The 22,753-nt window shown below is 42.3% G+C and overlaps 1 protein-coding gene across 4 annotated transcripts in view; it reads right to left on the reverse strand.

Moving 5' to 3' along the window:
• The window catches only part of GATAD2B (GATA zinc finger domain containing 2B), a 313,011-nt gene extending 302,624 nt beyond the window's left edge, over positions 1–10,387 (reverse strand). The window contains exon 1 of one of the 4 annotated variants that reach the window (XR_013603500.1): positions 10,200–10,370. The gene's annotated coding sequence lies outside the window, so the exon portion shown is untranslated. Of the gene's footprint in view, positions 1–10,199 lie in introns of all 4 variants that reach the window. The other 3 variants (XM_078669093.1, XM_078669094.1, XM_078669088.1) reach the window with 3 other exon arrangements.
• Between the last annotated feature and the right edge of the window lie 12,366 nt (positions 10,388–22,753).

Genomic DNA, 22,753 nt, shown 5'->3' on the forward strand with positions numbered 1-22,753 from the left:
TTTTCTGTGCCTGACATTCTGCAACCTACACCACTGTCCACTCTCCCCTACGCAACGAACCTTACTTGCATCATATATCCAACAATACAACAACCTCTCCCCTCCTATTCCTCTCTCCGCCTGGCCCCGATCTCCCTTACACAACCTTGGTAGCCCCAGGGATCCTTCTCACACTTTCTGGTCTATTTTTCTATCACAGATTAATTTAATCACACCCCCTCCCTTGCACCCGCAATTGAACTTTTTCTGAATATGATGAAGCTTTGGCAAACTAAATAACACCGGTTACAAGAGAGAAACTTTGAGGAGAATGTGTTGAGGATTGATATGCAAGCACTACTTTCTTCACATATGTTGACAGTTGAACGGACCTCTAGGAGTATGGTATAATACTTTCATTATGTGGTGTAAAACATATTACCAATAACAATAAAATACAAAAAGAGAGACAATGACACAAACAAAACCCGGATCCGATCAATCAGAGACAGTAAAGGACCATTTAGTAATGGATCACAGGAAAGAATCCACCGAGAACATGATCACAAGACAATAACTCATCCAAGGCCAAGTCAATGAAGCTAAGGATTCACCAAAGCTCCTGATCACAAACAGAATGAGTTCACCTGTGTCCAAATCTCAAGAAGTGAGAACCTACCCAGACCACTATCACAGATAAAGGCACAACCCCACCAAGTTACCCTTACCTAAAAAAATCCTAGGGCTACGTATTACTGACAATATGAACTGGTCCGCCCATATTGATAAGATGGTTCTCAACCATAAAAAGGTAGGAGGTGCCTTTCTCAGAGAATACCGAGCATCTCCGAGACAAGCGGTGAGCCCTGCAATCGAGATCTACAAGGCAAGAGGCGTAACATCAGCACTGTATGGGGCAGAGATATGGGGTCATTGCAATATGGACGCTCTCACTAAGGCCAAGAACAAACTCTTGAAGGATCTCCTAGTCCTCCCTTTAAGCACCCCGACAGTCCCGGTGCTCCTGGACGTTGGCTGCAAGAGTATTAAAGATCAGGCTCGCCTTCGTCCACTGCTTCTTTGGTCCCGCATTTGGAGGGTCCCGGAGCTGAAGTCTTATGCTGACGGCCTGGCAGAGATAATGGACATGGGAGGTTGGGCCAAGATCAAGTGGCTGAGGGACACAAAAAGTCTTTTGGGGGAGTTGGGCTTGGGGGACTGTTGGATCTCAAAATCTGCTCCACCAAAGGCTGACCTCAAAAAGATATATTGGGAGTGGGTTTCTGGCAATCTTGTCAGGAACCATCACCATTGCAATCTGACCACATCTTTTTTGGAACTAAAGGATGTGGCTGTTTTTGAACCCTTTTTGGACCTAATCTCCCTGCCAGCTGACAGGTCCCTGTACTATAAATTTAGGGTTGGTACCCTTCCGATTGGGACCTTTGTAGCAAAATGGAAGGGAGCACACCGAACATCTTTTTGTTCTCTCTGCCCATCTAGGCCAGAATCTGTAGCACATATACTCTTTGAGTGCCCAGATTATATCAAACCCAGGAGATATTGTCTCAAACCCCTTTTTAAACGCCTGGGAACACGTAGGCATCTGGTCGCACTACGGATCTTAATGACCGATTCTACCTCTCTAATAGTTTGTGGTGTCTCCAAGTTTTTAAAACATGCATGGCTGATTCGTTACAAGAGACTTTGTTTCAATTGAATTAATTTTTTAGCTAATTTATCATGGAATATTTCTATTTTTATCTGTTTTAACATTTAAATGTCTGACGTACATTGCATTGTTTTACAAACATGTTTCTTGTGTATGTATGCTTTCAAGATATCTTGCATATCGAATAAAAGCTTTCAACAACAACTAAAAAAAATCAAATACTCCTATTCAGACCCAAATGTTTTGTTTTTTACCTAGATTGATGAAGGTGAATAACAGAGGAGCAGGAGTAAGTGCAAGCAAAGCAGGAAAACTACTGAACAAAACTCTTTACGTCTGCAGTGTAACAGCCTAATTCTGGACGCTAAACACCAAAGAACTAATTTTTTCACAAATGAAATACAGTTAATCACATTATGTTTGCATCAACCAATCCACAATTGATCATAAATGCGACACAATGACAAACGGATATGCAGGTCTGAGTATGAGTCACATTTTATCCACATTATGGACCTGATGTGCAAACGTCCATTCACAAACCAGGATGCATAATGGGCACATTGACTGCTTTGTGAACACACATGCAATATGTGATGCAACCTATGAATTACTTTGCACTGGGTTGCAAAACGACCTGCTCACTCTATTTTAATTAGTTAGGCCCCAATTTGCAACCCCTGTGATTGGCTACGAATGTAGGAATTGAGACTTGCAAGTGACGTCTGTCCTTTGACCTGAATTTACATTCCCAAATGGGAAATATATATTTTTAAGCTGCTCATGTTCATTAAAGGGATTTAAAATGCTTACCGGTTGTGAAGATATCAGGGGAGCAGACAATTTTCCAATGACTGCTCCCCCCAAAGCAGCAGGCAAGATTTACAAAGGTGCTTGCTCTTTGTGAATCAGTTACTTCCACAACAGGGGATTGTAAACGGTTTTCCACCAAACCTACAGTCATAAAACCATTGATCGACAGAAGAGGGGGACACCACGTTCACATCTATTTGTGATGTGGAAAGAGTTGCAAAAGTCCTTACATGCGTCAGAAAGATTTTTCAAATCGTGAATGGGTTATGTGGTCCCAAACTGTGAAATGTGAATTTCAGGGTTTGCACCCACAAAAGAGTTTAGTACATCAGGCCCTCCATCTCCTTTACTTACCACCCCTCAGGTTACCAGGACAATTCATGTACTTATCTATGATAAACATAGCAGAATGCAAATACTTCTTTACTGAACCGTCCTTATGACTGGACATCCAACCACATGCACATCAACTTTGGTGGAATTCGGGGTCAAGATCTTCCCCCCAGTAGGCATCCCATAAAGTTTTCCACATAAAGCACAACACTTTCTTCTAATCTTCCAAAGTGAGATAAACTGCTATCAATACCTGGAAAACTCTGAACAGATTACAGCCGTAAAACCTTTTCCCGCTCATTCTGTTCACCACACCAAACGTGGACATTTCTACAGCTCTGAAGTGTATAGAGTCAGCAAGTGAAAATATGCATTGTTTTCCAAAAGGACATTTTGCTGGATGCCTGTGTGGAATGTGTAACTCGCACATATTTCAGAAAGTCAGGCCATAAATGCATGCTGATACTGACATAATATGGATAATACTATTTCACAAAAATAATTTTAATAGCTTTTACCTAATTTACAAAACGTACATAAACTTTCTATTGCACATTTCCACCACAGCAGTATTCCATTTGAAGAAAATCAAATATATTTTTCAATATTATGTATGCGGCTTTAGTGCTATTGCTAATTAACAGAAATCTGATCCTTTCGAGTTGAATGTAAACACATGCAACATCACTGCTAGCCGAACACTGCTGCAAGAACAAGTTTTCATGTGTATTTCGTCATCTAGACGATAAGGTCCAGACCCGTTCAGCAGAAACACTTTGTCTGCCAGTGGGGAAAAGGACTGTTTCCATCCATGACCAGATTTTTATCTAGGTCAATAATATGTTCAAAATCACCTATTCAAGTACGCAATTTCAACTTTATACTAGTAGGATAAGCACTAAAATAAATAAACCTAATGGCAAGCTAAGTTTGCATTACTCACAGTGGTTACAATATAAAAACGTATCCAAATGTTTGCAAATCTTAAAGAGTTTTAGCCATTTAGAATGCTCCCACAATGCTCCTTGATTACATGCAAATATTTCTAAAAGAATAAAAGCAAGATTGGTCATGGTTTGCCTTCAAAATAAAATGCTCCTAAAAAATACTTGAACTTAAAAAATAAAAGATGGAGGTTACAGTTTTGTTAAGATATCCTTTAAATTATTTTCAGAATAAAATAAAATAAAGTGATTTAAAAAAAATCTGAAACATATACGCAGATTTGCTATAGTGTAATACAACTTTCAATGACAACTTTAAATGCTATTTCTCTAAGTCATTGTTTAATAAAATGTGTCTGTTGTATTCCAATATTTAAAAAATAATCGAAAATGTGTAAAACCAACATGGGTAAGATGTAAATAAAAAATAAGAGGCCCAAATAGTAAGAACATCACACAAGTGCACATGCAGCACTACAACAATGCATTGATACATATTTATGACTCAGTAAATAATAAAAAAGTTTACAGAAGTAGGTCTGGAAGCCATACTCAAATATATGTGTGCAGATGTGCAAGGGGGAGGAGGGATTTACTGGGCAACTGCAAATTTATATGACAAACTTTTTATTCCGGGGGGGGGGGGGGGGGGGATTCTCATATGAAGCAACTCCTTTCCCTGTACCATCTCCTTTCTATTTGGAGGGGGAGGGGCCTCTTTCGACCTTGAAAAAAAATACTGTTAACCATGTAAGCTTATGGATGGGCACATTTTCATGGAGCGTTTCAGCCCCATAACTACGGCTTCCCACCTATTTCCAGGTCCTGTGGGTAAAAACATTTTTCTCATTTGATTAAATTCTCATGAAAATCTTCATGCGAGTAAATCCTTTTACGAGTGAAATCCCAAATTTTACAATTGCAAAGCAAACTTACAGATGTGAAGAGCGTTGAGTACTGGTCCATAACATTTTTCACTCCTAGATGACTTTGCAGAGTTCATCTAGGTGTCAAAGATAAACGATGCATTGATCTAGTGCTTGCAACACACTCACTTTTATGGGAAGTAAGGAACTGAGGGTCAGTTTGATGAAAAAGCCTTCTGCCCAAAAAACACACAATGTGGTCAAGTGGAGTAGATCAAACTGTGAGCGGTCATGTTGGTCCTCGGTGGCAAACTAATCAGTGGACACCAAATAACGTAGCTTAAAAGGAAATTAGAGTCATTTGCAAGAGGCTTCCTCAGAAACTAATGCGAGATTATATATATATATATATATATATATATGTGTGTGTGTAGCACAACTAAAGGAATAATTCCCTGAGGTGTAATATCAATTTAGCATGGCTTTGATTCTGCCACCTTTTTGAGTAGAACAGACCCCTGAACATAACGGACCTCTATTTATGTTAAGTCTTGGGATACTCACAAGCTTTGCGTAAGCGAATCATGTTATGAATAATTTCACCTTCTACATACAGTGCATTTACTGCCACTGTCAATATGCCAGAGTTATGATTCTGACATAATTTGAGCTATGGCATAATGAGAGATATCAGAGGGTTAATCCAATAAGAGCGCTGCCATAATCTGGGCACGTGGGCAGATCGACTAAAGCTCGGGTGCCCATCTACCCCACAGCCCCACACTAGTCACCGCTGAAACCTAGAGAAAATTCAGCTGGAGGGACCAACTCAGGCCCTTAGCCAGATATATATTTTTAGGGGGGCATAGCCCTCAGCTATGACCAAACATTAAAACTGTGTTCTATAAGTGCATTCTTTCGCAAATACTGGTTGTACTACTAAACATCATGTTTGATAGGCACGGGGAGATTAAGTGATTTGCCCAGAATCACTGCCAACATGAACCCGGTTCCCCAGCTCCAAAGTCGTAGTTCTAGCCGTTAGGCTACATCCTCTCCCTAGATGAGTACACAATGCCCTGCACACTTGAACAGGAGGGTCAGCCCGCGAAGAACGATGTGGAAAGGCGAAGGCGAACGCGAAACAGGCAGACTCAACCTGGCACTGCCAGCGAGGCTCAGTCTTCAGCCGCTGGAGCAGCCACAAAGTCGGGGCGCTTCGGCTCACTCAGACGCCGCCGCCCCCCAACTTCAAAGTGCGTGCTCAGACCGAATGACATACGGGCGGAGGCGCTCATTTTAAACGTTCGTGGGTTGTGGGGGGGGGGGGTGTGGGGGGGTTTAATCCAAGAATGAACCCCGGAGAGCTCGAGAGTCACGGGCCGGGCAGCGCGAGGCGAACACGTCGCTCAATAATAATCAGGGCCGAAGCGAACAGGATGCACCGAGGGGCAGGCACCCCTGGGCCGGAAACAAAGGCTGCGCCGTTGATGGGGGCAGCAGGGCTCTCACTCGCGGGGCGCCGTGAGGTGGGCATGCGAGGCGCCGCGAGGGTGGGCATGGCATGCGAGGCGCTAAGGTAGACAGCGGCGGCGTCACCCATTCAAGCAGTAGGGCGAGGGGGGGCGCAATGCCAGTCAGACGGGAGGGCAGTGTGTGAAGGTGAGGTCGCGTCACGCGTGGAGGCGAGAGAGGAGACGGCTGAGCTCGGGGGCCAGACAGGAGTGAGGGGGTGTCTGTCTGCGATAGACGGGGGGAGGAGGGGGTGGCAGGTACCAGAAATTGCCAGATAGTGTGAGCTGAAGTCTGGGAGGGAGATGGCCTGCAGGTGCTGTGAGTCGGGGAGGGTTGCCTGAACTGAGGGGGCATCACGAAGAGGGCACTGGGGTGTAATGTGGCCAGACGAAAGAAACTGCGTGTCTGAACTGCGAGGTGGGAGGGCCGCGCAGGTGTAAGTGGTGTGGACTGAAGTGAGGGGAAGTCTGCCCTAGTCACGTAGAAGCGGTCCAGACATCAGGAGGAGAGGGATGCCTGAGCTGAGGGACATAGAAAAAAGTCACTGGAAGGTATTGTGGCCAGTGGATGAACGAGGTGCGAGGAGCCAGTGGTGCAGACTGAAGTGAGGGGATGTCTGACCTAGTCCCGAAGAAGGAGTAGAGAGGAGGGAAGAGGTGCAGGAGCTAATGGGCATCAAACAAGTGACTGGAAGGTATTGCAGCCAATGGATGTCTCAGATGTTAGGAGGACATGGTTTACACATAGACCGGAAGCGAGGAGGTGTGTGGATTGACATGAGGGGATATTTGGACAAGTCCGCGGTTGAAGAGCATAACAAAGTATGGGTAATGTGATCCTGGGTGCAAAGTGCTGGGGTAACTGACTGAGGAGCGGCAGTCCCAGGCAAGTAGCTAAAAAAGAACATCGTGATCTGCAACTATTTTTTGGGCCTTTCCACTTCAGGTAGATACATAAAAAAGCATTGTGGTTATGCAAACCGTTGTTTTAAAACTCTATTACAATATAAGATGGGATGCTGAAAAATGTGTAAAGAGATTTAGCGTTTACGATCAAATAAGTGCCTGAAATCAGACTGTACCCAGTGCAAACCTTTTTATATGTTTCCTTTAGAAATACAGCTTTATCACCACAAAGCTTCAAATACCTCCCACCAATTAAAGCAACATACTGCTCCCAAGCGCCCTTTAAGTCTGCTGATGAGCAAACTGCACACATTTACATTTATTTGAGGTAATAGGCAACATGACAAGGCTGTTTTTTGTTTTCACTGTCTGCTTCTCCTATGGCATCACAGTACAGGAGACCCTCATCCCTTTCATCCAGAGGCACCCCGAAGGTAAGAATTAAGCATCCAGTGACAGTTGTTTCTTTAACAAAAAGAACAGGGATCTGATTCAGTGAAAGTAATAAAGATTAGGAACATTGTACCCACTAGATACCGCCCACTTCAACCATAGGGCCTAGTCACACAAAATGGGCTTCGAGGTGGTGTGAGGTATGAGGTTGAGAGGGGTGCCAGGGCTGAGGAGCAACAGAAGCATAAGCTTGTTCATGGGTGTTCACTTACTCTGCAAACTTCACACAATGATACATTTAACATGGCTTTACTCTGCATTTGTTGAAGTAAACTTTGCAACATCCTACATCAAATACAGGTCATTGTTTTGAGCCTAGGGAAGCAAGTGTGGGGTAGGACTTGTGCCACTACACAAGTGAGCATAATATTTTGAAGTGACGTTCCATCCAAGAAGGGGTTCACGTGGACCCCATTACATGTGAGGTTTCAAAGTAGCACAGAAATGCATTTCATACAAATATATGGTGGAAAAAACAAGGTAAAAAATAAAGATAGGATAAGTTTCCAAATAATATTGTAGACAGAAGACTAGCATACTTGTCTGGAAATAAAAACAGGAAATCTGTGTTAGGCTGAGATAGGCCGTGGGAAAATGCTGTGATGGATAGAGAAAACAACACAAAAATGTTGGGCTGGTGGCAGAGAGACGATTATGCAGAAATTCTGGGATGAACAGGTGAAGCCATGGCCAAATGAGCTAGGTGCAGGGTGACAATGAGCTCCTGATAGCAAATAAGCATTTTGGGGCCATGGGAACATTTTGAGCTGGCATTCAAGAGAGAATGTCATGAAGACTGAGAGGTTGCCGAGCAAGATAGATAATCTGCAGCACATGGAGGACGTTGGAAAGACACCGTAATGGAGCCATGGGTGGATGATGAGCTGGCAATGGTCGGAATTTGGGTCAGCGATGAAAGCAAAGAAAGTATGTAGAACGCACGCAATGAGACGCTACATGCATGTCGAGCGGGGCACGTAATGAAAACAATACTGGGACAAAATCATAGGCTCGTGAGCCTGAACAATGAAGTCAAGAGATGGTGCAAGTGTGCTCAAGAGAGAAACAAGTTGGATAAACAAATACAGGAACAACTCAACAGCGAGAAGTTACAGTATGAGAGATGTGTGATCACAGTTATGATAAAACAATAAGTTAATGAAGATGGCTAACGAGAAAACGAACAGAGAGGCTGCCTGCACTGGACCTATGAATAACCTAGGTAACAGGCTAACAATGGAAGCATCTTTTGATAATTGTGTAACTAAGATGGGCGCTAAGAAAAATGAAATTGGGAACTGCGAGAGCGAAAAGTGTTTGGTGCATCACTGGATGACAGACTGAGGATCATGGGGCACAGAGTATTCAAAGTCATTCTGATGAAATAATGACAGAACTTTGGATAGTAGAGCACTTAAACAAGGTAGTGGTGCCAGAGAGATTAGATTTAAGTGGACGAGGAGATGATATGAAGTTTCTCAAATTATATAGCAATGATGCAGATACCCACAGTGATATATCAATACATGGGATGGTAGAGAGTTACAGGAAGTGTTTGTTGAAGACATGGTCCATGAAGTAATGTGATAGTGATAAAATGTATTAGAAATTAAATACAAGGAAGGAGAGCATGGATAGAAGTGTTACTTCTAGAATAAAGATATGTTTACCTGTAGATAAGACAGATGAGGTTCAAGAAAGTGTAGATAAGGCATTAAAATGTCTAGAGAAGGAGCAGGAGACCTAATTGGGGGAACTGAATAGTAGTTCTAAGACAGGTACAAAAAAGTTTTGGGAGGGACATCAAGGGTGCAAAATTGAACTCTGAGCAGAGTTGAAGGGTTTACGTATTTAAGCTATAACAGTGCTTTTGACAATGGTACTAAATGCCAAAAATTGATAATCAAAAGGTGATGTAATTAGATCGCGTGGGTACGATAGTTCTATACAGCAGACTTGATAAAAGAGACGGTGATGGGGACTGTACGTTTAGATGGTTTTGACAATAATGATGTTGAGCAAAATGATGGGGCTACGGGACGACGACAAAGGAATACAGTGAGTATATCAGTGTGGTGGGAAAGATGTTTTAATGAGGGTGACCCTGTAAAATGGTAACACTAGTGAAGGTGATGCTTTAGTGAAGAATCCCTACTGCAGCGTCAAGATTCTCTTGACAGCACAACCCTCATTACAGTTTCAAAGTGCATGATGGTAATGAAGGGGGGGGGGGGTGATGAAGTGCTGCTGTGATGTGGAGGCGGATGCTGATGCTGTATGTATGATGCTGGCGATGCTTCCTGTGTGTATGATGCTTGCCGTGAGGAAGATAAGAAGTGAGGGGATTCAGTAAAGATCATTGAGACTTCAGTGATGTTGGTGCTGCAGTGAAGGAGTGGATGAAGAGCTGTAGTAAGGGTGTTGTTGTGGTTATAGTGATGATGATGATGATGATGATGATGATGATGATGATGATGAAAAGCCAATGAGAGGCTAGACTGCGGTCAGGGAGGAGGGCCAAGGAGATGAAGGGCTCATGGTGATTTTGACGAAAGGCTACATTGATGAAGATGGGCAGAGGTGGTGATGAAGAGCCGAGGAAGATGATGGTGAGCCGTAGTGATGATGAAGGACTGACGTGATGACGGTGGGTCCAGGCCCGCCCCAATGCCCCCGCAGGCCCCTCCTTCTCCAGGCCCCAACTCATCCCCGGCCTCACCTGGCTGCTGTCCCCGGGGAGGATCCACCGGCCCCGGTCTGACTCCGTGTCCGGGACGCGGAGGAGGGTGTGGGAAGGAGCGTTGCACGGGACACAACAGCGGCGTGTGGAAACCGGACTCAGACACTGCGGTACAGACAGCAGCCGGCAACCAGCAGCACCGGCAGCGGCGGCACACAAACAATGACGCTGATTGGGCAAGTGCCAAAGTCTCAGGTCCCGCCCTGCGCCGTGGCCAGGAACCCCATTGGCTGAAGGGGGTGGTACAAAAGAGAGACTGTGTGACTGATCTGACGTCCTGATTTGATACCCTTATTGTCAGACTATCACAGGCGGTGCCGAAGAACGTTACTCTAACCGATTGTTCACATCGATTGGATTACAGTCATGTCAATCCATTTGTAATGAAAGCGGTCTTTCTCACCACCGCCCACTAGATGACTGACAGCAGCGGTACCCTGTCAAACGGACGATTCAGTCAGTAGGCCCTCACCTCCCACGACACTATTACGGGTGTAGGCATAATTCCGTGAACCAATAAAGGCAGGAGTTTTCGTTTCGTACAGGATGGATTGGAAGATTGACAGTGGGCGTTTACGTCTAGCAGAACTCGGTAAAGTGAGTGACAGACGCGCTACCCAACCGGAATGCGAGACTGTGGGTTGTTCCTTTTGCCGGTTCTGTTAAGAGACCGAAATTAAGCCAATGTGAAATGTCTGGCCTGGGAATCCCCGGGGGAGGCGGAGACCGTAGGTCCGTGACGGGTCCGAGGGCTGCTCGTTGTGCATAAAGCAACATGGCGCCCCGACCCCTCTTGGTGTTCCCCTCTACACCATATCACCATAGTATATATTTTAGCTGGCATTATTTTATTCGTCTTCAAGTTATAATTAGGGCTCCCGGTTTTATGGTATTTATTTTTGGGGCATTTCCGTTTGTATTTATCCATATTTTTTTTGGGGCCATTTTATCTGTATTTATCCATATTTATTTTGTGTTTTTCATATATAAGAAGTTGTAAAACTACATTTCCGTATTTAACTGATAGACGTGCACTCATACTATGATCTCGGTCGTTTTTTATTAGCTATTTTAGCTGCCAAATATTACAAAACAATACATCTAATGGTAAATACTAGCATTAACAGCACTCAATGTCCAACCGACCATCGTGGACTCAGCAAAATCCCTAGGCATAACACTCGACACCAACCTCAACATGCAGCAGCATATCAGCAAGGCTACTAAGGGGGCGAACTTCCAAATAAATACCTTGAGGAAACTGAAACCCTTCCTCCCAGCAAAAGACTTCCAAACAGCAGTACAAGCTCTAGTCCTCCCTCGCATAGACTACGGCAGCGTGGCCCTCTGCGGCCTCCCCCTAACGTCAACTGCACCCCTCAGAGCGTCACTAAATGCGGCTGCAAGACTCATCACTGGATTAAAAAAGCATTCGCATATCTCCCCCGACTTCAAATCCTTGAACTGGCTGCCTCTTGAAGCCAGAATACAGCTGAAAATTGCCTGCATGACGCACAAGGCTATACACCTGAAATCACCCAGCTACCTCACTCATAAGTTGACAATTTCTTCCAGCCTTACTGTCTACGTCCCCCGTTGTTAGCTCTGTATCTCTGTATCGTCTATAGATCCTCCTTGTACAATTGATGTTTCACCAGAGGAACTACCGGTAGTACCAGTTTCTGATCAGGATGTATCAGTCCAGGACATATCGGATGTTCCTCTTGATACTCCATCACGGCGCTCTCCAGTTAAGAGAGCAGTAAGGACTTGTAGAAAAGCTCAGACTAAGCGTGGGGGAAACACTTTACAAGAAAATAACTGAAACCATACCCAAGAACTCTGTTCGACACAAGGAGACTATGACTAATAACAATGGAGTTAATATGAACTCTGAGCAATTTTATTTATCAGTTAATCTGATAGAGGTTAAGTTGGAATCTGTTGTTAAGCCTCTAGTGGATAAAATTGACCTACTAACAACTGAAGTGTCTAGACTAGGAAGTCTCCTGGGTGCCAATACTGTCAACAAAGAGAACCCTAGGCCTAAAGTTAGGGATGTATTAAACAGCAACGTTGCACAGAAGTTACCTGTGGGAAGAGCTAGTACTAACAACCCTGGTGAACTGGGTCCACAGGAGGGCCGGATAGAACCGGCCACAGCGGTCCAAGCAAGTATAGCGGGGACATCAGTCCCATTAACTAGGAAAACCCGTTTTATTAATCTCCCACCAGATTGTGCACCCTATGTTGTTGTACTTTCTAATGTCCCGCCTTTGGATTCTAATTTGACGCAACCCCTCCAGGAATCACATGATTCACTTAAAAATAAAACTGTTTCCTGGCTGAACAGGCATTGAGGGTTCCCAACAAATTACTCTGACCAAATACTCACAACTAGAAGGGTAGATTGGATCGGTAATGCCAGGAAAACCTGGAGGGGTGAATGCGTCATTGTTAATTTTAAACACCCTCAACATGTTGCAACTGTTCTACTTAGAGCAGCCTCTCTAACACCGGATGAGAATGGTGTACGTGTGCATCCATTGGGGTATTTTTATAATCACCTTAGCAAGGTACCTCATCTTAATACCCAAAGTAGGCTTCCCAATACCAACAAGCACCCAATCCTTGAGATCCCGACTCAGAATAGACACCAAGCCTTGAGTACACTGGATCTGAATGATTGACATTCACAGGTTAGTAGGCTCTGTCTGAGGGTAACCTCAAATGCCCAGGTTGGAAACTTAAATGGGACTAGTATAGAGCCTGAGCAATCTCGGGTAGCAATTTCTACTCTGCAATATGGAAATAGGCTTAAACCTGCCCCTGTTTTAGAGAGTGAATACTCAGATTTTAACATGTACCGAGGAGACCAATGGTGGTCCTGTTGTGGTTGTACCCCGTGTAGAGGTTGTTAACTGTGATAATGTCTTAGATCAACATAAAAGTTGTACTATGGAGGGCACATCTATTGTTAGCTGGAATATAGCTGGTTGGGCATCTAAAGGGGAAAAACTGGGATGGGTGGACATGATCAGGTTATACGATATTTTATGTTTCCCAGAAACCTGGTGTCCAGAAAAACCTAGCTTTGAAGGGTTTGTTTGTTATAGTTTAGAAGCTACTGAGTCACGGCATGGCAGGGCAAAGGGTGGTTTGCTCATACTAATATCTGTGGACTTATTGTTGACTGTTGTTAAACATATAACAGTAGGAAGTCATTCCCAAATTTTATGGGTACATCAGAAGGAAGGCTCAGAGCTGCTTTTAATTAATTTTTATAACAATATCTTTGATAACTCACGGTATAAGGTTATTGAGGAATTGGGAAATGCCCTCTTGAAGCTTGAAACAGAAGCAACATGTATTTTTAGCTATATTTGGCTGGGTGATTTTAATTCTTCGATTTGTCCACTTTCGTCCTCCAGGGCATGTGGGATGTTAAATAATAGTGATGAGAATACACCCCACTTTCCACACAACACATATGGGGAGGCCATAAACAATATTATGGTAACATTTGATTTAGATCTATTAGAGCCAGTGAAAGATAATAGTGGTCAAATTATCCCTACATACACTGGAAGGAATACTAATTCCAACATAGATCACGTTATGGCTTCATCAAGTATTGTACCACACTGTAGGACCTTGGTAATTGAGGATCCTACTTTAAGTGACCACAATTGTATTGTATTGAGAATGGAGTCCTGGCACTGTAGAAGTCAGGATGTGTTAAAAACTCTAGTTAATGTCGAGCCACACATGCCAAATGGGACTAGGCGAAGGTGGAAAGGGGAAAAATCCACCACAGTATTGCCTATAATTATATCAAAATCTCTGGTAGATATCGAGGGCATTCTGGCAGCAGGTCGTGCGCCTGCTGCCATTGTGAATAATTTTGTTAATATCAGTAAAATTATTGACTCCATATTTACAGGACGTAGGTCAGGTAATGCTGTTCATAAAAAGGGCTGGTTTGACCATGCCTTTACAGCGATCCTTGCCCAACTCAAACAGGCCTTAACACTTAGACCGAGGAACCAGAACCAAGTTACACTTTTGAGACGTGACTATAAAAACACACTCTCAAAAAGGAAGAGGGAGCTGCAATTAGAAGCATGGGATAGTTTAACTCGGGCAGCAGAAACCTCTGATAGCTGTTTGTTTTGGTCCATGGTCAATTTGCCCTTTTTAAAGTCCCACATCTTGCATCTAATGTTAGTAGTGAGGCGTGGGTATCTCATTTTTCGGCCATATTTCATGCTGGTGGCCCCAACAAGGGAGAACAAAATTGTTGGCCTATAGTCCCGTTGGACATCTCCTGGGGAGAAGTTGAAAGTAGTATCGGGCTAGCAAGGGAGGCAAGGCACAAGGGCCTGACGGAGTTCCCATTGACGTGTATTGGGCAGTTCCGCTGTTGTGGGGACCTATTCTTACCCTGGTTCTTAACGCAGCTGTGACGACCCTTATCCCGCCTACATGGGGAGACTCCATTATTGTCCCTATCTATAAGAAGGGGGACAAGTCAGCAGCAAGTAACTATCGTCCAATAAGTCTGCTCGACTCTTCGGTTTAAGTCATGAGCAGAGTGCTGCTGTCTAGATTGGAAGTTTGGGCGGAGGAGAAGGGGATCCTTGCGAGCTCCCAGTATGGCTTTAGAAAGGGCCGAGGAACACTAGATCAGTGCCTGAATTTAGAACTCTTAATTGGCAAGTATACAAAGGCAAAGCCCGGTACCTTGTATCTTTGTTTTGCCGATTTAAGCAGTGCGTTCGATCTAGTAAACCATTCTATTCTATGGCCAGTCTTGCTAGAACTGGGTGCACCGGAGGCTATTATCTTTTTCTTAGCTAGACTCTACAAAAAGATGCAAGCCTGTGTGCGTGACGGGGTAAATGGAGAGTGCACCCCTAATTTCAACGTAAAGCGGGGAATTAGACAGGGCTGCGTTCTTGCCCCCGTTGTTCATTCTTTTTGTTAACGCTGTGGACTCCGTTTTGAAAAAAGTCAAGGCGGATGCCCCACAGGTTAATGGATCAGGCGTGCCAGTTCTGCTTTATGCAGATGACGCTGTGCTATTATCAAGGACCCCTATAGGTCTACAGCGCCTGATGGATAGGTTCTCTGATTTTCATTTTCATGAAGCTTTATTCGGTTCAAATGGATGACCATAAAAGCACAAACAAAATACAACATGTACACATAAAAAATTCCATAACATCATATCATATCAGATATGGTTATTTACATTAAAATAGACCTATCTATCCAATTGATCAAATTTCAGTTAAAAATCATACTTTTGCTAGCGTTGATGCACTGATTTAAGAACGTTGCAGTATAAAAACAAATATCTGCCGATTCCAAGTTAAAAATTAAAGTCATAGCATGTGTAACTGTACGTACTCCATATTTAACAAACATGGGTTTCAGAAAAGCAATTCGAAAGTGTGTGTACAGTTTACATAACAGAAAGTGTACAGTGCTCTGAGTGGATACATCATCACACCTACATGGCCCGGTCGGGTGTTTCTTGATGTTAGGATGGGCTACCAAATAATGGACAACAAAAGGAAGTCTTACAGGGGTAAGAACTATCTCAGAGGACTCTTGGTGCACAAAAAGTGCGTAGAAACAAATTAATTGAAATGGACGTAATCGTGTCTCCAAATCTTTTCAATAAAGTTTAATTGTCAAAGTACTTCAAAAGTATCCCAGAAACCATCGAGTCCAACGCATCCCCCGTGGTTTGCGAATTCCTTTGAAATCTACTTTATGTAAAAACAATCCACGTTTTACAGAGAAGTGGTATGGAATACTAAATAAATGTTCCTTAGACTTAATACTACTTATTGTGGAAGAATTGTCTAAATTACTAGAAGAATTGGAAAACGAAGTGAAACAATTAAAACATGAACTTAGTTCAAAACTAACACCTGAAGAATTAACAAAATCTTTGGATGAAATTAATATTCAGTTAGATAAATATGTGAAAGAAATTAATGAACACAAGTTAAGAAAATTTAAGCGTGATACTGTTGACTATAAACTTGGTGAAGTTTACAACTGGGCAGAGATATATGCAGCAAGGAGAACACTTCGTACCCAGACAAATAGATAAACAGAAGGAGATTCCACATCATCTGAAGAACCACCAAGAACAGGTTTATTCCGAGGCAAACCTAGACAACAAGGTCCTCAACAAGGAACAAAAACATCGGACCAGCCATCTACATCTGGAACCAACAACGCCTCAAGAAATGATAGTCAACCCACCACAGATGCGGATCCTTTTTTAGGGGTCGGCCCTACGTTGTCCGTAGATCCAGGAGGTCCCGAAGGAAACACCACTTTGTTACCACCTGCCAAGTCGACCAGAAGTCACAGAATTTGATCATTAATATTTCTCAAACGCCTTTAACTTCATCTCAACAGAAAGTCCTTCAAAAAGGCATGAATTTTGTACCCACATACCATACCAACGAATTGAACACCACCATCTCGTTCTTCAAGTTCATGAGAACATTACGTCTGAGACATTTCTTTACCAACATATGTCAACCTACCGACCAAGAAACAAACAGTACACTTATGGGCCTACGTCCCAAGAGCACTTTCATTTCGCCTACAAGTCACAAAGTGTTGGACAGTTTTGAAACAGTAGTTCAACAAGAACTACATGGAATTTTTTCATCGTCTACACCACAAAGAACAAATTTGTCAAAGAATGAACGTCAGGCATTAAAACAACTTGCCAACAACCCGAACCTGAAAATCACTAAAGCGGACAAAGGTGGAGCTATAGTAGCTCTAGACTCCAGCTACTACTCTGAAAATTTGGAAGCTCATCTGAACAATCAAGACCTATACATGACACTGAACTCGGATCCCACCAATGATTTCAAAGCAGTTTTGAGCATTATAGTGACAAACGCAACACAGGCTAACACCATCACTGAAAGAGACAAACGATTCCTCATTAAAGAACATCCTCAAACGCCTCATATCTATCTACTGCCTAAAATCCACAAACAACCAACTAAACCTCCATTCAGGCCGATTGTCAGTACCTGCGATTCCATCCATGAGCCTACTGGACGATATATTGACACACATCTTCAAACCAGTGTCAAATCAATGTCAACATACATTCAAGATACAACTGATTTTCTGAGAAAACTCCATGAAATTCACATCACACCTGACCAACCTGTCATTCTAACCACCATAGATGTCAGTGCACTCTACACTTCGATTCCACATGACTTGGGCCTTGAAGCCTTGGAATCAGCCTTGTTACAAACCAACAAACCCACGGCCTTACAAATCTTCATTCTGGAACTTATGCAGTTTACTCTGCATCACAGTTATTTTCAATCTCCCAAGAACCAACACTATTTGCAATTATCTGGAGTAGCCATGGGCAACTGTGCTGCTCCAGCCTACGCCAATTTGTTCATGTACCACTTCGAAAAACAAAACATTTTGAAACACAAAAACTGGGAACCATTCTTATGTGCGTACCATCGATATATTGATGATATTTTCCTGGTGTGGAAAGGCAATGAAATACAATTGAACAATGCCATTGAAAATTTGAACGGCATCAATGACCGGATTCAATTCACCTACACTCACAGCAGAACCGAAATCTCTTTTCTAGATGTTCAAATTAAATTGATCAACAACCAACTCATCACATCTCTATATACGAAAGAAACTGACCGGAACTACCACCTTCATTATCAAAGCTTTCACCAACCCAGTCTGAAACGTCACCTACCATACTCACAACTGCTACGTGCCGAACGGATTGCTTCTACACCTGAACTATACGCCCAAGATAGCGAAAAAATCATTTCTAAATTCCACCAACGAGGTTACCCCACACGAATTACAAAAACTGCAGAACAACGAACCATGAGCCTTAACAGAACAGACCTACTCAAACCCAAAAACACCACTCAAGAAGATGAAAATCGTCATGTCTTTGTATCCAAGTACTCGACATAATCCAAAAAAATCAAAGAAATAATCCGCAAACACTGGCCAATGCTTCAATTGGAGAAAGACTTCAACAACATTTTCGAAAAAGTTCCTATTTTCGCATACCAACGCTCTAACAATTTACAAACTGTTCTGAAACAACCCACATCGCTCATTTTGCCTGTTTTTAAAGGAACCATACCTTGTTTGAACTGTGGACACTGCAACAGTATCATACCTGGCAATACGCTATGTCATCCCACGAAAGGCACTCCCATTCATCTCCAAGTGAATGCAACTTGTGATTCCACGAACCTGATATACATGCTAAAATGCCCGTGCGGTCTCCCGTATGTGGGTAAAACTGAACGAAAGATCAAAACTCGACTCACAGAACACCGGAGTAATATTTGCACGAAGAATTTAAAGTCATGTATTGCGGCGCATTTTGTGGCACAATCCCATAATCCAAGTCAAATACGGTTTCTTGTTTTGGAAGTTGTGAAGAAATTACCCAACAAAGAAAACAGCAAATTGCTACTACAGCGTGAACTTCATTGGATCTATTTTCTACAAGCCCTACAACCGAAGGGGCTCAATGACAGAATTGAACTTAGTTGTCATCTATAATAATGTGTTTACAGTAGCACTTTGTTCTCTCTCATGCCTGTAATTTACTTAATTCTCGCTGTTTTTCTTTTTCTTTTCCTTCTTGTTCTTTTTTACCCACCTTTCTCCCTTTCTCATTCATTACAGACTGTGTGACTCTATTTTGGTTACGAATTTCTACATACTGTTTAGATGTTTCTATTTTCATTTTCCAAACCTTTGGTTTATTCTGTTCCTGTATTCTACGTTTTATTCTTTTACTTACCTGTATTTATTTACCCACCCTTCATTATTCTCCCCTTGGTGAGCTTGATTACGTTTTCTGTTTACATTTTCACATCGTACATAGTCCTATTTCTTTGGTTACGATTTTTTCCTTTTATTGAGCGCCTCTGCGTATGCGTGGCGTCTTCCGGGTTACGGCTCGGCTACACTGGATGCGGTTTACCTACTTCACCCGTTACCTTCTCTGTACTCGGTAAGCTATTTACACAACGGATTAACGTGGTGACTTTTTATTCCGCATGAGCATGTTTTCATTTTCTGTGTCCACACTCAACCTATGTGGACGATCTTTTTACGTTCATTTACACGCAATACTTCTGGCTTGCACTTATTTTTTCAGCATGTTATCCTCAGTATACTCTGGTGACCGTATCACATTCCTTTTATCTTTATTCTATATTTCTTCTTTTTGAGCATGGCAATTTCTTGTTTTCGTTTTCGCACATTTCATTTCGATATATCGGCACCATTCTATACCCCTCGAGCTACGCATTTTTTTTACTTCAACAACACGTCTTGTGGATGCATTTTGTGAGAAACTTTGTATCACTTCCTGTTTTTCGGCGAACTATATCGTATTTACTTTTGTTTTCCCTCTAGATATACTATCCCCCTGAAGAAGTGCTATCTTTAGCACGAAATGCATTGGGGTTGTTAAGTTACCTTGAGAAGAATGTCACATGGACCTTACGTCTTTTCCTCTGTGTAAAGTCGAAATGAACAACATATGAAGTCAATATGTTTTCTGGGATACTTTTGAAGTACTTTGACAATTAAACTTTATTGAAAAGATTTGGAGACACGTTTACGTCCATTTCAATTAATTTGTTTCTACGCACTTTTTGTGCACCAAGAGTCCTCTGAGATAGTTCGTACCCCTGTAAGACTTCCTTTTGTTGTTAGTTCTTTTGCACCTTATGGAACCAGAAGGTGATCTCTCAGAGTACCTAAGAAATATTTAACTTTGTGTTACCACCAAGCTTTGGTATTACCTTGGAGTGCAGCGGTTATTCCTACATTTTCCTACCAAATAATGGGCCATTCCGAATCGGAGCCTGATTAACACAAATTTGTGTGAGTTCCTAGTTACCATGGTTAAATAAGGAGGAAAACCTTCTACTATATTATACCTATTATAAAAAATAACAGTAGACAAAGATCCGGCGCAATTGCCCGCTTTCTCCCCATATATGTCAAAAAAGTATTTTTCATTTCAGTTTTGGAGATCATAGATGCTGCACCGTGGTTATCTAAAAGATTAAGATTAAAAATGACTGAAAAACAGACAACAACATATTTTAACCAGGGAATATCTTGATATTTATCCAAGCATAAACAATCCTCAACAATGGATCTATTAAATTGCTTATCATCCTCTAGCCAAATAGACCGCCAAGTCATCAATGGCCTAAGACATAATAGATCAGCTAAGTGATTGACTGCTAGCGCTCGATGATTTAGTTCAATTGAAGCTGACATGGGCAGATAAAGGAGCCTTTTTAGAAATACATTTTCCTCCAACTGAAGTTCCGAGACACAGCTGTGGCCCCACACTCCTGCCCCATACAGTGCTATAGTAGCACATCTAGCCTTGTAAATCTTGAGCATGTCCCTGGTACGACGATCCCCTACCTTAGCAGCAAATCTGTAAATGGCATGGGCATTTTTTGCCATTTTATTCTGGATATTAATGAATTCATTTTTCCATTTCCTATCATTAGAAAAAGTAATACCTAGATAACAAAATGTATCCACCTGTTGCACCTTCTCTCTATCTACAAAAAAAGTATTTAAAACTCTAGCTTTAGCTCCACAGGTCATGGTGTGAGTTTTCCCTTTATTAATTACCAATTTTCTATCTTTAATAAAGGAGGAAAAACTATCCATTAGTTGCTGTAATCCCACCGGGGTCCTAGAAAGTAAAACCACGTCATCGGCATATAATAATACCGGCACTGGTACACCTTTGATCTGATGGGCATCAGTGTTAACTTTTTTTTTTAAATGGCATCAATTTCATTAATAAATAAAATAAATAGGAGGGGAGCCAAAACACAGCCCTGTCTAATTCCTCTTCTGACACAGAATTTTGGGGTACATTCTCCTCTAGTTCCAAAGCGCACACTAGTTTTCAACTTCTCATATAACCTGGCGAGGAAGAAAATTATACCTTCGGGTGCGCCTAGCTTCAACAGCGTTAGTCACAAAATGGCATGATCTACCATATCGAAAGCACTAGTCTGGTCTGCGAAGCAGAGGTACATTGAACCAGGTCAATAGATCAAGATTAATACACTGATCAAGCGTACCCCGGCCTTTTCTAAAACCAAACTGACTATCAGCCAGTATACCATTCTGCTCAGCTCAGTCCTCTAATCTCGCAAGCATAACTCTACTCATCACCTTGACTGATGAGTCAAGGAGAGAGATTGGCCTGTAATTTTTTGCGTCAGACCTGCTACCCTTTTTATAAATTGGTACTATAATTGATTCACCCCAGGTTGCAAGGGGCTCAGTACACACAGCTGCATTGAAAACAGTTGTTAGAAGAGGTCCCCACACCTCTGGTGCTTCCTTATAAACATCTATAGGTACCCCATCAGGGCCCTGAGCTTTCCCTCCTTTACTATTATGTATTCCACATTCAACCTCCTGAACAGAAATATCAAGCGGCAAAACAGCCCACTGGTTTGGACTGGACTCTAAAATTCTATTTGTGTCAAAAATATAAGGAAATGGGCAATCCACCCTTCACTCGATACATTAGATGTTAACTCTGGAGTTTTTTCTTCTCTTAGGAAGGGGGAATTAACCGTGGCCCAGAATAGTGTGCAGTTTGAAAGTTCTGCTGCTTGGTTAAGAGAATCCCAGGCCAGTTGCTGCAGTTCACACTTCCTCTTTTTGAGCACACGTTTATACTCCATTCTCAGATTAATTATTACGTTTTTGTCTCTGGGCTTATCTACTAATGCCAGCTTGAGTTTAGTTAATGTGGCTGTGCAATGGTGGTTGAACCAGCCTGGTCCACTCCTGCATTGCCTACTGTTACGTCCCATACATTTGGCATCAATCACTATTAATTACGTTAAAAAATAATAAAACTTTTTCAGAATCAGATCTATTTTCTAAAATATAAACAATGTCCAACAGGCTCTCCTTAATTATGGAACTGGATAATTCATTAGCCTTTTCTCCTACCCATCTTAACCTTACCCCATTAGTCCTGTGCGGTTCCACATTTGTAATTATATTACCTACATCAATTGAGCTACCTGCCCAAAGGCTAGTATTCAGAATAATTCGATTATGATCACTTGATGTAGTAACTTCAATTCGTGGGGGGGCACAGTAAGGAATAATGTTTCATGACACAATCACATGGTCGATGACAGAAGTGGCAAGCCAATTTTTAAAGGTAGGGATGGACGATCCATCAACATCTTTACAGCACTCCACTATTTCCAAATCATAACAACCCATGAGCTTATGCAATGCTTCGCCATACCCACTGTGACCAAAATGTAAAATATCCCACCCCGCATTATTAGTGACCCCCACAGACCTTCTGTGATGACATTTCACACAATGCAATATTAAAACCCCCCACCCAAATGAGATCAAATACAACATTCACTTGCTGGCACAAG

This window comes from Lissotriton helveticus, chromosome 12 (genome assembly GCF_964261635.1).
Source record: "Lissotriton helveticus chromosome 12, aLisHel1.1, whole genome shotgun sequence".
Classification (NCBI taxonomy): domain Eukaryota; kingdom Metazoa; phylum Chordata; class Amphibia; order Caudata; family Salamandridae; genus Lissotriton; species Lissotriton helveticus.